We start from the raw sequence: 14,014 nt of genomic DNA on the forward strand, positions 1-14,014 counted from the left end.
CATTATTCAGCTGAAATCAGTTCAGTGTTTATTCAGTACGGTTCAATAACTGTGTAAAGTTAATTGATTATTGAATTTAGCCTAGTTTAATTATTAGTTCAATTATATTATTAACTAATACGAGGGCACATGAATTAAAAAAATAATGATGTTCACAGATGAATCATTTATAATAAATACTACAATATTCAATAAAAAACAAGAATGATCCATTTTGATTTCATGCTGACTTTAAAGCAATGTACTGTCCAATGTGTTGAATTTGCATTAAAAATGCAAACAAATCTATATTGTTACATGGATTGTTTGTTGGACCAGTGGACTTCACTTTTTATTTGATATGCAAACTTTTTTCAGAGAGTTAAAACCCTGAACTATTACCAACAGCAAAACAGAGCATCGGTTATCAAAATATGTATGTTTAAATACTGCATAAATATATGTATAATATAAAAATGTATAATATAAATATTATTAGTTTTAAAATATTTGTATTATTTTTATAAGATAAAATTTTATTACAATTTATTATTTATTAAAAGATAAAAATAAGTTTAAGATAAAACAAAAAAAACAATAACACGTTTATAACAAAAATATTTTAGAACATTAATAAATACTGTGTAAAAGTGGAGGGACTTCATCAGCGGAGCACAGGTAGTGAAAGTGGCCTGTTACCGCTGAAAATATTTTTTACCACAGACTCGTCTATGGAACTCTATGAGGTCAATCTATAGATTTTTACTTGTAATTAACCTGGAATATTCATTTAATAGAATTCATATTATGTCAGATTCTGTAGTAATGCACTAAATCTGTTTATCTAATCAGTAACATGATACATGGGTAAAATTAAGAAAACAAGTGCATAAACATAAACTCAGCAAAATGAAACTGTTATTCAAAACCTCCTCATTTTGATACACTATGGGTCCTATTTTAACGATCTGAAACGCAAGTATCAAACGCGAAATGCAAGTAACTTTGTGGGCGGATATCTGTTGCTATTATACCGGCGAGATAAATGACTCTTGCGCCCGACGCAAATCTAAAATGGGTTGGTCTGAAGTAGCTTCATTATTCATAGGTGTGGTTTGGGCGTAACGTGCAATAAACCAATCAGAGCGTCATCTCACATTCCCTTTAAAAGCAGGCGTGCTTGTTCCATGGCGGATTGCTATTATAATTTGCCAGGCGCACGCCAGGAGCGGTTCACAGCTGAGGAGACCGACGGTCTCGTCAGGCCCGTAAAAGACAGAGAAGTGACATTGTATGGGGATGGGAAAAACCCACCCAAATAAGCTTTGGTTAAACAGGCGTATAATAATTTGGGTAAATGTGTAAGCTAGATTTATGCCTATTTTTTCACATCTTCATGGACACCACAATGATTTCCCTCGTGTGGAATATTTTTCCTTGTAATTATGTATGGTTTGCAAAAATGGCAACTGCTGCGTCTTTGTAGATGAGAGAAGCAAAGTGTATGCGCGTTGTGCACACGCCACATTATGGCCAAGCATGCGCCCTTAAAATAGCATCTGAATAACGCGCCACTGACTTTAGACTAGGTTTTTCCTGGTCTGTGGCGGAATTGTTTTATGGAACTGCAAAATAGCACCAGGGAACGTTTGCGCCAGAACACGCTGTTTTCGCTGAACGGCCCCGGGAGCGCAAGTTCATTCCCTAATTTACCGACGTGCGTCTGTGGAGGGAAAAGTCCGCTGTGCGTCAGGTGCAAAATAGGAATGATACATGCATCGGTGTACAAAATCAGTTGCGCTGGGTGCAAGATAGGGCCCTATTTCTTCGAGTGTTCCCTCCGCTGAAGACATGGACATAGCCTTCAGGAAATCATCACCTACAAACCATAAGATCTGCTAATCGTCATGAACAGTTTATTATCACTTATAAGTACACAAGCTAAATTTTCATCAGGAAGTGAGGTTCATTTCCTCTTAATTTAATGGAGGCCACAAACCTGCAGGTCTGCATGGAAACAGTTTCATAAAAAGGGGCTTGTTTTAGCTTTCCCCTTTTGATTGACAGCTCGCCACAAATCCTTGCTTCTCACATTTATCAAACTCCTGCTACAGCTCTCCGAACAACTTCCCTCAAACAAGCTCTGAGCAGCTGGGACGAAACACATGAAGCAGGATATAGCCAGTAGAAAATAAACACTGTACATTTTTCCTGCCTGTTTGTGTGAGTGCTCTCTTCTGTTGGAGGGAGCATTCAAACTGAACAATCAGAGCTTTGTGATAAGATTTTTTTTCTTTCAGTGGTATGGGAAATAGAGGACAAATTGTTCCTGCTTTCCAGTATGAGAGAGTTTGAAGAAAGAACAGAAAATGTACTGCTGGAGGGTGTGTGGGTGCAGTCCAAAAACTTTACACCAATCCATGATTTTCATAAATCATCTGAGAAAATAAAATAAGCAAAGCTGAACAAGATGGTGAATATTTCGCAGCCTTATGCCACAAGATAATTAGCCTCAAACTGAAGGTAGGAGGCAAATTAATGGACGGACAGACGGACAGATGGACAGACAGATAAACAGATAGATAGAGTTTCTGTGATTTATGGGACTACAGCTACTGCTTTTATAGCACATTTGAAATATTACACACAGCTGAAACAGTTATACTGTAGGTTACAGCCAAATAAATAGTGGAGCATGTGAAATTATAAACATTTAATATTGCATCAAAAGCTTTTTATTATGAGTCCATGCAAGCAACATATTTTCTCTTTCATTCGCACTGCGGCGTGCACATTTAGGCTATCTCCCTCACTCTCTAAATATTTTCTAATGCCACTGAGGAATCCTGTAAGGTGTAATTGACCCTGTGCAGTGGTGTCCAGTGAACCTGCTACTGTTGATCCAACACGTGATACTCAAAGTGAGAGTCCACAAAATAAAAATACATTTCTTGATTTGATTTGATTTTGATTAGCCTTTATTGTCTCCTGACGGAGAAATTCATCTTGGGCATTCGAGATAACAGATGCAATACAATATACATAACACAAAACATGATTTACCTACACATAATTTACCATAATTTACCTACACACCACATTCCCCCCCACCACATCCCACATTCCTAGCACTTTCTATTAACACATGCTGTAGTCAGTAGCCTCTTTATCTCATTGCAGCTAACCCACACACCCTATTTGTTGTTGTTCAATATTTTTATAGAGAGTGGTACAAATGAAAATTTAAACCTATTCATTCTGCAGTTTGGTAACCTGTACCTTCTGCCCGAGGGCATCATCTCATACTCACTGTAAAGGACATGATTCGGATCGTTAGTAATTTTTAAACTCTGTTTCCTCACCGCCTCCTCAAAAAGCTCATTAAGAGTAGTCGGTGGCACTTGTCCAATTATTTTTCCCGCCCTTTTAATCAATGTTTGGAGCTGTGTTTTTAGTTTAACTGACAGGTTACCAAACCAAGCTACAATACCATATCGGACAATAGACTCAATAGCTGCCTTATAAAACAATAACATAATATCTTTGTCAATGCCATGAACTCTTAGTCTTCTTAAAAAATATAGACGCTGACATATTTTTGAGGAAACATACTCTACTTGATGTGACCACTGTAAATGTTTATCTAATTGAATTCCTAAATATTTATATGTTGTTACTTGTTCAATTGGTACTCCTTCAATTAGAATAGGGCTTTGATCGCCTATAGACCTAGGGTCAAAAATCATTTCTTTGGTTTTATTAACATTAAGGACCTTCCTGTCAGGAAAGAACCATACCATTTAATAATGAAGGGGTTCACTTCCATCTGATGTAGTTTACTTAACATTGTCTGTGGAAGAATACAATTAAATGCAGAACTAAAATCCATAAATAATAAGCGAACATAACCTGATGGTTTTTCCAAATGCTTTAAGATGGAGTGTACAGTTGTAATTAAAGCATCATCAGTACCCCTGCCATTATTATAGGCAAATTGGTACGGGTCCAAGAGATGCTGTACCTCACTCCTTAATTTACCAACCATTATACATCACTATAGAAGTCAGCGCCACTGGTCTATAGTCATCATTTTGCTGTGGGCATGGTTTTTTGGGCAACGGAATGACAACTGATGTCTTCCAGAAATCTCTCTCTCTCTCGTCTTATTATACAGTGTCCACTGTCTGTTCTCTGACATATTTGCCGTAATTTGGTATGACAAAGAAGATGTCAAAGTTTTGTTCCCTATCTGTCACTCACTTTGACATTGTCAATGAAATGACACTATTTGAGCTTGGGACACTTGGGAGCTTTAAAAACCTCTGATACTTCAGAAAAGTCCAATGAGATTTGGCGAGTGGAATTTTGCATGAATGGAGATGGCTTGCATCCAGTCATTCAGATTTGTTCTCCGGAGCCGAGCGGTTGTATTTGCGGTGCATTTATGCCTGCAAAACACAGCCACCTGGCATAATCGTCTCAGACTTCAGTCCAGGGCGTGTAGGTTCATGTTGTCCCTGACGGTGGAGACTTACAGTAGTGCTGGACAGGCCACCTCTGCCCTGCATGCCATGGCCATCAGTACTAGCTTCAGACCCGAGTCCCAAGATGGACATGGCACCACGGCATGCATCGTGTGGCTATAACGGCGATCAATTGCTGCACGTTCAGCCCTTGGACAGACCTTGCATTTCTATGGGCAGGGGTTCCTTTTGAACGAGTGTCCAGGCGTGTTGTAGTTACAACAGATACATCCAAGTCAGGCAGGGGCACTATGCAATGGGCACACAGCTTCGGGGTCCAGAACAGGACCTCGACTGAGTTGGCACATCACCTGCCTCGAGTTACTAGCAGACCGTTGTTTGAAGGCAAGCATGAATTGGTCCTGACGACTACATAGCGACAATGGCATATATAAATCGCCAAGGCGGTTTATGCTCATGTCGCATGTCACAACTCACCCGCTATCTCCTCCATTGGAGTCACTGCGGCCACTCATATCCCAAGCAAACTCAATTGCGAGTGGATACGCCTTAACAAAGTGTGGTGCTTCAAGGAGAGTAGAGACTCCATCCACAGTTGGTCCAGCTGATCCCACTGCCCTCTGAGGTATTCCCTGATCGAGGCCCCTCTCGGCACGGATGCGCTGGCACACAGCTGACCCCGCGGGATATACGCAAATATATATTTCCCCCAGTGAGCCTGATTGCACAGACACTGTTAAAAATCAGGGAGGACAAAGAACAGGTCTTGCTGGTTGCACCATACCGGCCCAGCCAGACTTGGTTCTTAGAGCTTACACTCCTTGCATCAGCCCCTCCCTAGCGAATTCCCCTGAGGAAGGAACTTCTTTGTCAGGGGCAGGGCACAATTTGGCACCCGCGTCCAGACCTCTAGAACCAAAGTGAAGACCTAAGTGGACTATCATCGGCGGTGATGGTAACTATCACCCTCTACGAGGCGGCTGAATCCTTTGGCATAAGTTCGCGAACTGGTGTTCATCCCGAGGTGAAGACCCACAGAGATGCTCAAATCTTTGCAGGAGGGGTTGGAGAGGCGGCTATCCCCATCCACCTTAAAGGTGTTACATTATACTGCAGTGGACGGTAAGTTCCTCAGAGGTGCCAGGAGGTGAAATCCTCCAAGGCCTCATCTAATTCTCTCCTGTAACTTCTCTGTAGTCTTGCTGGGTCTGCAGAGAGCCACTTTTGAGCCACTACAGTCAGTTGAGTTAGGTACCCTTTCTTTGAAGATGGCCCTTCTGACCATGCTCACTTCCATCAAGAGGGTTGGGGATCTAACTATCATTCTCTAACAGTGAAACGTGCCTGGAGTTCGATCCAGCGTACTTTCACGTGATCCTTTCACATGCTTTATATTTGAACATATATTAAAGTATAAAACAGTTATTTTATAAAATTGGTGAGCATAAGAAACTTGGTAGCGACCCCCAAACTTTTGAACAGTAGGGTAAATTCAGGTAAATTGGCCCATATTTTGGCATCTCAATGTCAAAAGGGGCACAATTCACCTGAATTAGCCACAATTCATGTCAGCTGCACCTTTTCATGTCAGTTTTTACCCTTTCATTCAGCCGTGTTTTTCTTCTTTTAGAGGGTAGAGACCAGCAGCTGTGTATGGGAAGAGACTGTTGATTGCACTGCAGCTCAGAGGTCGAGAGGTCCACTCTTTTTTCTTTACATTAGTTCTACAGCTTGGCAAAGACAGTTAAATCAGCACAGCTCTGTTTATGTGTATGTGTGTGTGTGTGTGTGGTGGGGGGTGTGTGGTGGGGGGTGGGGGGGGGGGGGATTGTTTGGACAGGTGAGAGAGACCTGCTTCTGGCCCTAGTTTTGCTGAATCAGAGGACCTCTGGTCAAATTAACGTGACCACAAACCTTTTTTTATCTCCTCATGTTAGGTGTTTATAGCTGTGACATCATCTGATAGAGAGCGAATTAAAGCAGAGCAGAGCAGAGGTGAGGAATGTGTTAGTGTGTGAGTCTTTCACACGATTCACATAAAAGTTGATTGAGACGTACATTAAATCAGTTGAATTTGATACTCACATTTATTAAGTGTGTTATATGATGCTTTACAGATGTTTTAGTTATATTGCAATGACCTTTAGGAATGCACCGATAATAAAATTTAGACTACAAATAAATTATGTTAATAATACTATTAAAATTCTATTTTGTCAAAATAAATTTTAAAACATGAAACTAAAACTAATATCAATTATTTTAAACACTCAAGTGAATTCAGTCATCATAACATATAATGTATGGTGGCAATTCATTTTGAGATTTGCAAAAGATGACATCTAACAGTGTTAGATTTCATTTTTTTTAAAAACAAAAAAAACAGCATAATGACAAAAGTGTGTGTTCTAGATGTAAAGATAAGGGAAATTAAATATTACTGAAAATATCCAATAACTGATTTGATGCCATATTTTGCATCCCAAATTACATTATTTTAAAGTGTGCAAGTATTTTGGGCCACTACAAGGGCAACACACAAAAGAAGGAGTAAGAAAACTGATTCATCTGAAATTCTAACTTATTTATCTAACACCTTAACTTTTTGAAGTACTAGTTCCCATCTAATGTAGGCCTACTAACAGTTTTGCTCACTCCAGCCATGCAAAATGACTCATTTAAAAACAGTACGTCTTCATACAACGGTGGTCAATACGCAACAATAATCTCTGTTTTGGAAATAAAAGTCCTTTAATTAAAACCACTCGCTGTTAAAGTTTTAATACAGTAACTTTACTGGGGTTTGTTTTATGAGCTTCCCACGATAAAAAAAAGTCCTTGAACTCAGCTTCGGAAAACTGTCAGACAGAGCGAGACAGAAAAGGAGAGCGTGGCCTAAAGTTTTATGGGAACAAGTAAAATCATCTGAGGGCAGGTTATCAGAAAAGCTGTTCACTGTAAACACTGGCCACGAGGAGTGCAAATGAGTAAATTTTCAGCTGCTGAACTTTACAAGTCTACTGAAACTTGGGAACAGAGTCAATTCCAAGCAACTTGTTTACTATTATTCCAAGTTTGTATGGTCTGTGCCACCTTAGATTGTGAGTGAGTCCTTGTGAGGAGTATGTGGGTGAAAAATAAGGGCCAATGTAATATTTTATCATTATGACAGACATGTTTAAACAATATGATAAAGTTTGTTAAATGAGTTTACATTCAGAATCATAACATATGACACAAATTACCCCAAATCACTGTCAGTTACACTGCTGGTAACCTTTACCCAAATATAACAGCTTCATTTACTTCCATACTGCTGCACATTTGCTATTTACTGTATGCACATGAGAGCAATATTTACACACTTTGCATAGATTAACTGACAGAGGACAAATACATACCCTTGTGGGGAAAAAAAAAATGCTTAATTGTATTTAATGTGCACTTGTAGTGTACTTCAAATCTTATATATTTATAAAAACAAAACTACCTCAGATAATATAATATTAATGAAATTAAAAGCAACTTAAGTGTACATTAAGAGAGTACACTTTCATTACTGTTTTTAACACACACAATTACTTTGTAATAATGTCAACGTTTTACTCAAAGTATGTTTTAAATCATACGTTTCATTTGTAATCATTCATTCAAATCATTTGTTTTACAATATTTTGCCGTGCTTTAGAGAAATACACTTATTTTGATGAGTTTTGAAAATGACCTTTCATGTAGTGTGTAACATAGCTCTAAGTGAATGAAAACATCCTGCAAAGTTTTAAATCTGAAAGTTCACTGTATATAAAGTTATTGTCTTTCAAAAGTAGGAGTCAATTCTGAGTCAATGAAATTAAACGTTTTTCTAACGAGTCCGTCTCGTTGTGACGTCAAGACGAAACATTAGCATATTGCGTGCGCAGACAACGGGGTAAACTTGAACCCCCTCAAACCGGCAGCTGATTCCTGTGGATGCTGGACAGCATCATGTCGAGAAGACGCTGTGCTCTACAATGTGAAGGTAAAGCCACGTTTTTTTCACTGCATGTGAAGAATCAGTGGTTAAAATTCATCTTTACCACGATACCACAGCAGTATAATCCTAAACTTTTGCTGTGTTCCATTTATTTTACTGACTGCTTCTCAAATCTCGGAGTTAAATGCAGGATTCGCAAACCGTTTGCTCTTGAAAGATGGTGTTCAAAATACTTCGTTTTGAGTTTTATTTTGTGTAGGTCTCCTGCTAACTGGCTAACTCACATTATTACTGTCTTACTGATATACTTCTGCTAATCAGTTTGTGGGCCACTATTACCTAAAACTGTGTATATTAATGCAGATTGTCTGTCGTTCTCACTACTTTGAGTAAAGATTAAGCATGATTTGTTTTACCATCGTTTATGTTACATCAGTCATTCACGCTAGAGCTTGGCTAATATATGCACTATTGATACAGTTTCCATGGGTTCACCGCAATAAATTAGAAAAATACTTGGTAAATAAATAAGTACAAGTAAAATAATCAGTTTGTTGATGGACATGCACTTGTTAATTCTGATGGTGAGGAATTACAGTTGCAACATCCCATAATGTACCTCAAACTGAGTAGTGTTTAACTGAGAAACGTCCTGCTCGAGTCATCCTTGCGATGGAGGTTCGGGTTGAATAATTAGTTCTTACAATGTTTCATCATCGGACTCGCGAGTGACTAAACTGTGTTTAGTTTACGGTGTAGGAAGCCTCAGGACAAGTAGAGCTGAACTTGTTATGGCAAAGGCCATATTTGTTTTCGACACGCGCGCTGTACGCGGTAGACCAATCACAACAGACTGAGCAGAGTAGCTCGCTGAAAGGAGGGATTTAGAGAGATTGATTCATCTGACGAGTCATTTGAGAATCACTGAAAAAGTGGTGATGTGCAAATGTATATTATGAGAAAATGAAACAGTTTTTTGACCATTGATGCATGTAAACCTGCTGTAGGAGACTCCAAAACAATATTAGGAAACTTGTGCAAACAGCATAATAGGTACACTTTAACTAACATACTAAAGCCCATGTACTGTACTTATGTAACGGAGGCCAGCTAGTAAGAGATATGCATGTAAACCTCACTCCCCTAGCCTCAAGAGGGGCGCTGGCAACTGGCGCTAGAGACTACAGTCTTTTGCATCTTTGTTAATGCCCACCTCCATGCCAGAGACACCGGACTGAATCTGTCACAGTGTCTGGTTTGTGTTTTCTCTGGGTGTCCACTAGAGGTCCTCTTCCCCACGGTGACATTCACATTAGGAACTGCATTCCCCACAATCCTTGTCTGTACTCATCACTGTTCATTGCACCCAGCTGTTCCCCATCATGATTAGTTTCTGTGTGTATAAATCCCTGTCTGTTTCTGTGATTGTTCTGGAGTCCTTGTATTATGTCACCTGCTTCCCAGAGTTTGCATTACTTTGTTTATTTGTTTGTTCTTGTTTTGGACTGCTTACATGGATATCGACCTTTTGCCTGTTTCTGGATTATGATTTACGGATTACCCAAATAAAGCTGCTTTTGGATCTAACCCGTTTCCCGTGTGTGGATCGTGACAGAATCCCACTCGGATCGAGACGGGTAAGGCCGGTTACATTTGGGGGCTCGTCCGGGATAGGAGTGGGGTTTAGGGGGGTGAGTGTAAAGAAGGTCAGCTAAGCGTGTAAACCTCACTGCCCTGGACTCAAGAGGCACGCTGGCAAATGACAGGAGAAACTGCAATCTTTAGCGTCCTTTAGCGTCCTCCCATGCTGGAAACGCTGGTTCGAATCCCACTCAGAGCGAGTCTAGTAAGGCCGATTACACTTATAATGTAGTTTGTTATTTTATATTACATTTAAATTTAATATATTTTAAATGTACTAAATTGCACTGTTATCATTGCAAGTGTGTAATTACAAATATATTTAAATACATAACATACAAGTTTCAATGCAAATTACATAAAATTATATTTTAGTTTACCATAAATGCTTGTCAGTACATTGAGCAGTACATTTTAACCATATTTCATAGGCAATTATGAAATAAGTAATTATGAAATTACATAAAAATACGGACTTTTCACAAAAGTCCTACTTAAGTGGGTCAAAAAAACACTCTTATGTTCAACTAATTGCATTTAATATAAATTTAAACTATAATACATTTTCATTTAATTGTAAACATGCAATTAAGTATCTGACAACATTATATTCAGTTTGCAGTAAAGTATATTATTTTAATTATATAATCAACATAAATGCAAGCTAAAAGTCCTGAAAGTTTTGTTGTTTATAACACTTATCTTTTTTCAAAATAATTTGTATACAATTTATTTGTACTGTTGTAGAATCCAATATATCAAAAGTGCTTCAAAAATATAGAAAATGTGTATCCCTCTCTCTCTCTCTTTAACAGTGGTTATGCCAGTTTGGCTTTACCTCTGTGTTTGTACAGGTGTTGTAGTAATGCGGTCTCTCAGTACGTGGTGAGTGTGTGTATTTGACAAAATGCAAGAGAATGAATGCACACCGACCCACTTCTTTAGCCTGGCAAGAAGGTCAGTTGGACCAACAGACACACACACAAACTCAATTACATTAGTCATAACTGCCCATGGCTGGAAGCCAGACGTCACAAACTGAACACTTCTCCTCTCTGAAGTCTTTCTGTGAGGAGAATAAGCAATGTGTGCACAAAATGTTGTTTGCACACACAAACCAGCCACTATATGTGCCTATCACTAAAAACTGAGACCCACACAACATTTGATCACCGGTTTGATTTTACAGAAATCATTTCCCATTTAAGACGTATTTTCCCAACATTGCATGGATTGGAACACAAACAGAATTTTGCATGGATTGGAACACAAACAGTGTTTTCCACTACACAGTATTGCTATTTCTGTGTAGCAAACATCAACGTAAGTTTATAGTCTGGATATACACACACTGATGTTGCGGCAGCGATCAAAATGAGTAAACTACTGTTGAAACTATGTTACGCTTTAAATAACAATTGTAAACACTGAATCATTCAAGAGATTTGTTCAAAATCAAAATTTCTAATTAATTTTACATAATGAATTAATTTATGTTAATAAATATTTTTAATAGACTCATTTATAATATTTTAGACATTTATAAATAGACTCTATTACTTTATAACAAGTAAATGTTATTTTGTGTAGTTGTTGTTTTGTGTAGTTGTCTAATGTTTTGGGAGTTATTTTAAAACCAGATTATCCAGGATCATAAATGTATCTGTCACGCTGTAGGTGGTCGTTGAAGGCACAAGACGACGATGAGGGTAACAACAGACTTTATTTAAACTAACTCAGGCAGGACAGACACAACCACGTTCAACACAAACGAGAACCGACAAAGGACTGAACAGAACAGGGAGTATAAATACACAGGAGGAAACTAACTAGACACAGGTGTAGAAGGTAAACTAATCAGGGACTAACGAGCACAGGTGCAGACAATATATGACATCATGGTGACATAACGCCCCCGTCGGATAGGCGCATCCTCGTGCCGTAATGACAACAAGAGAAAAAAATATATAGAAATAAGGGTGGAGGCTTCAGCGGAGGGCGTGGAGCTGGTGACGGATGGTGATGAGTAGTCGTCGGTGGAATTGTAGACCATGGTGGAGCGATGGAGACGTGACTAGGAGGTCAGGCAGGGATACAGGCTGCAGGATTCCGGGTGAGGGTGGGGAATTGGGTGGGAATAGGATCCGTGGACCACAGGTCGATCAGGTTACAGTCCGCTCCTGGCTCTACGATGGACCTCCTCGCTTGCGTCTACTCCGGGGCTCTGGAGATCTCCGGCTCTAACTCTGGTATAACCTCGGTGGGCGCCTCGGGCTCGCTGGTTGGAAAAGATAGGCCACCGTTCCGGAACATCTAGGCCAGATACCCCAGATACGGCCTGCTCTCTGGGCGGAGGAGTAGTTGCAGCAGCGTGGTTGAGTCCATCGCAATAAATTAGTGATGGCAATTTCAAAACACTACTTCATGAAGCTTCGAAACCTTTACGAATATTTTGTTCCGAATCAATGGCTCGGAGCGTGTATCAAACTGCCAGAGTCACGTGATCTTAGTAAACGAGGCTTCATTACATCATTTCGAAACGTCAACCCATGAATCACGAGGAGTCACTGAGAACCAATGAACAAGTGGCTGTGGGTTTTACCTGATCTCTGATCAGTGTTATACATTTGTAGACGTTTTAATTAGACATTAGTATAATGGTTAATAGTCTCGTATTGGCCCGTTAGCTGAGCCATTCATAGAACAAACAAAACAATCCTGACAATTGATAAAATAACATATAGACACTTGATAATCTTATTAGATGATTATATAATTGCATTTGAAAGATTTTACTTAAAAAAATTGCAATAGATTTATAAAAGGTGTTTTTATGCATGTTTGGCCTGGGTTTTTGTTGCATTTACACTGTTCTGACCACTAGGGGTCACAGTGGAGACGGGTGTCAGATTGTTTTAAAGCCTCGACACAATACGGAACATTTGCTTCAACTGTTTCAGTGTTTCACAAAGCCTCGATCTGCCCACCACTACATTAAATTTTCTCATATTTGAGGGGTCGGTTCTTCTGTCATGCTGTAGGTGGTCGTTGAAGGCACAAAACGACAATGAGGGTAACAACAGTGTTTATTTAAACTAACTCCGGCAGGACAGACACAACCAGGTTCAACACAAACAAGAACCGACAAAGGACTGAACAGAACAGGGAGTATAAATACACAGGAGGAAACTAACTAGACACAGGTGTAGAAGGTAAACTAATCAGGGACTAACGAGCACAGGTGCAGACAATATATGACATCATGGTGACAATATCTGGCATCAAATACTATTAGCACTGTTTCTAATAATAAAATGTACAATCTTACAGACTAGGATTAAGTCTTTATGTATATAAACAAGGATTTGGGACAATTATAATGCAGGATTCTAAAATGTTTTCTTATTTTAAAGATGTGGCTCTTCTCATCCAGTGTGCGAAGTTCTGCAAACCACTTTTGGTATTCCCCTTTAGCATAATGTAATATTTTATGCACTTCATGCTGTTGATAAAGATTGGGATATATTTTCTTTCTCTTTGTATTTTTTTATATCAATATGGTACAAAATTATCCTATTCAAATCAATGAGATAAACGAGTTAGGTCAAAAGTAATCAAAAAGTAGTCAGATTATTACCTTAAATGTTTAATGTAATGGATTAGGTTAGCTACAATTTTTGTCAACCTCACTGTATATCTTTTTATGTTCTTGTGGAAAGGAAAGTAAGTTATGACATTTTTCCCATCCTCTAAGACTGGTGGATATGGGGCTGAGGAAATGATGCTGGGCCTTTCTGTCTGAAAGGCACAGAAGCAAGAATATTTACAGTCACTGCCTGTCTGTTTCACTATTTGTACAGTATTGAGACATTTATACACCCAGCGGTTGGCATCAGTGCAGCTTTTAAGCACTGTGTGTATGTGCTCTACACTTTAA

The sequence above is a fragment of the Abramis brama genome (genome assembly GCF_963993115.1).
Source record: "Abramis brama genome assembly, chromosome: 16".
In the NCBI taxonomy this organism is placed as follows: Eukaryota; Metazoa; Chordata; class Actinopteri; order Cypriniformes; family Leuciscidae; genus Abramis; species Abramis brama.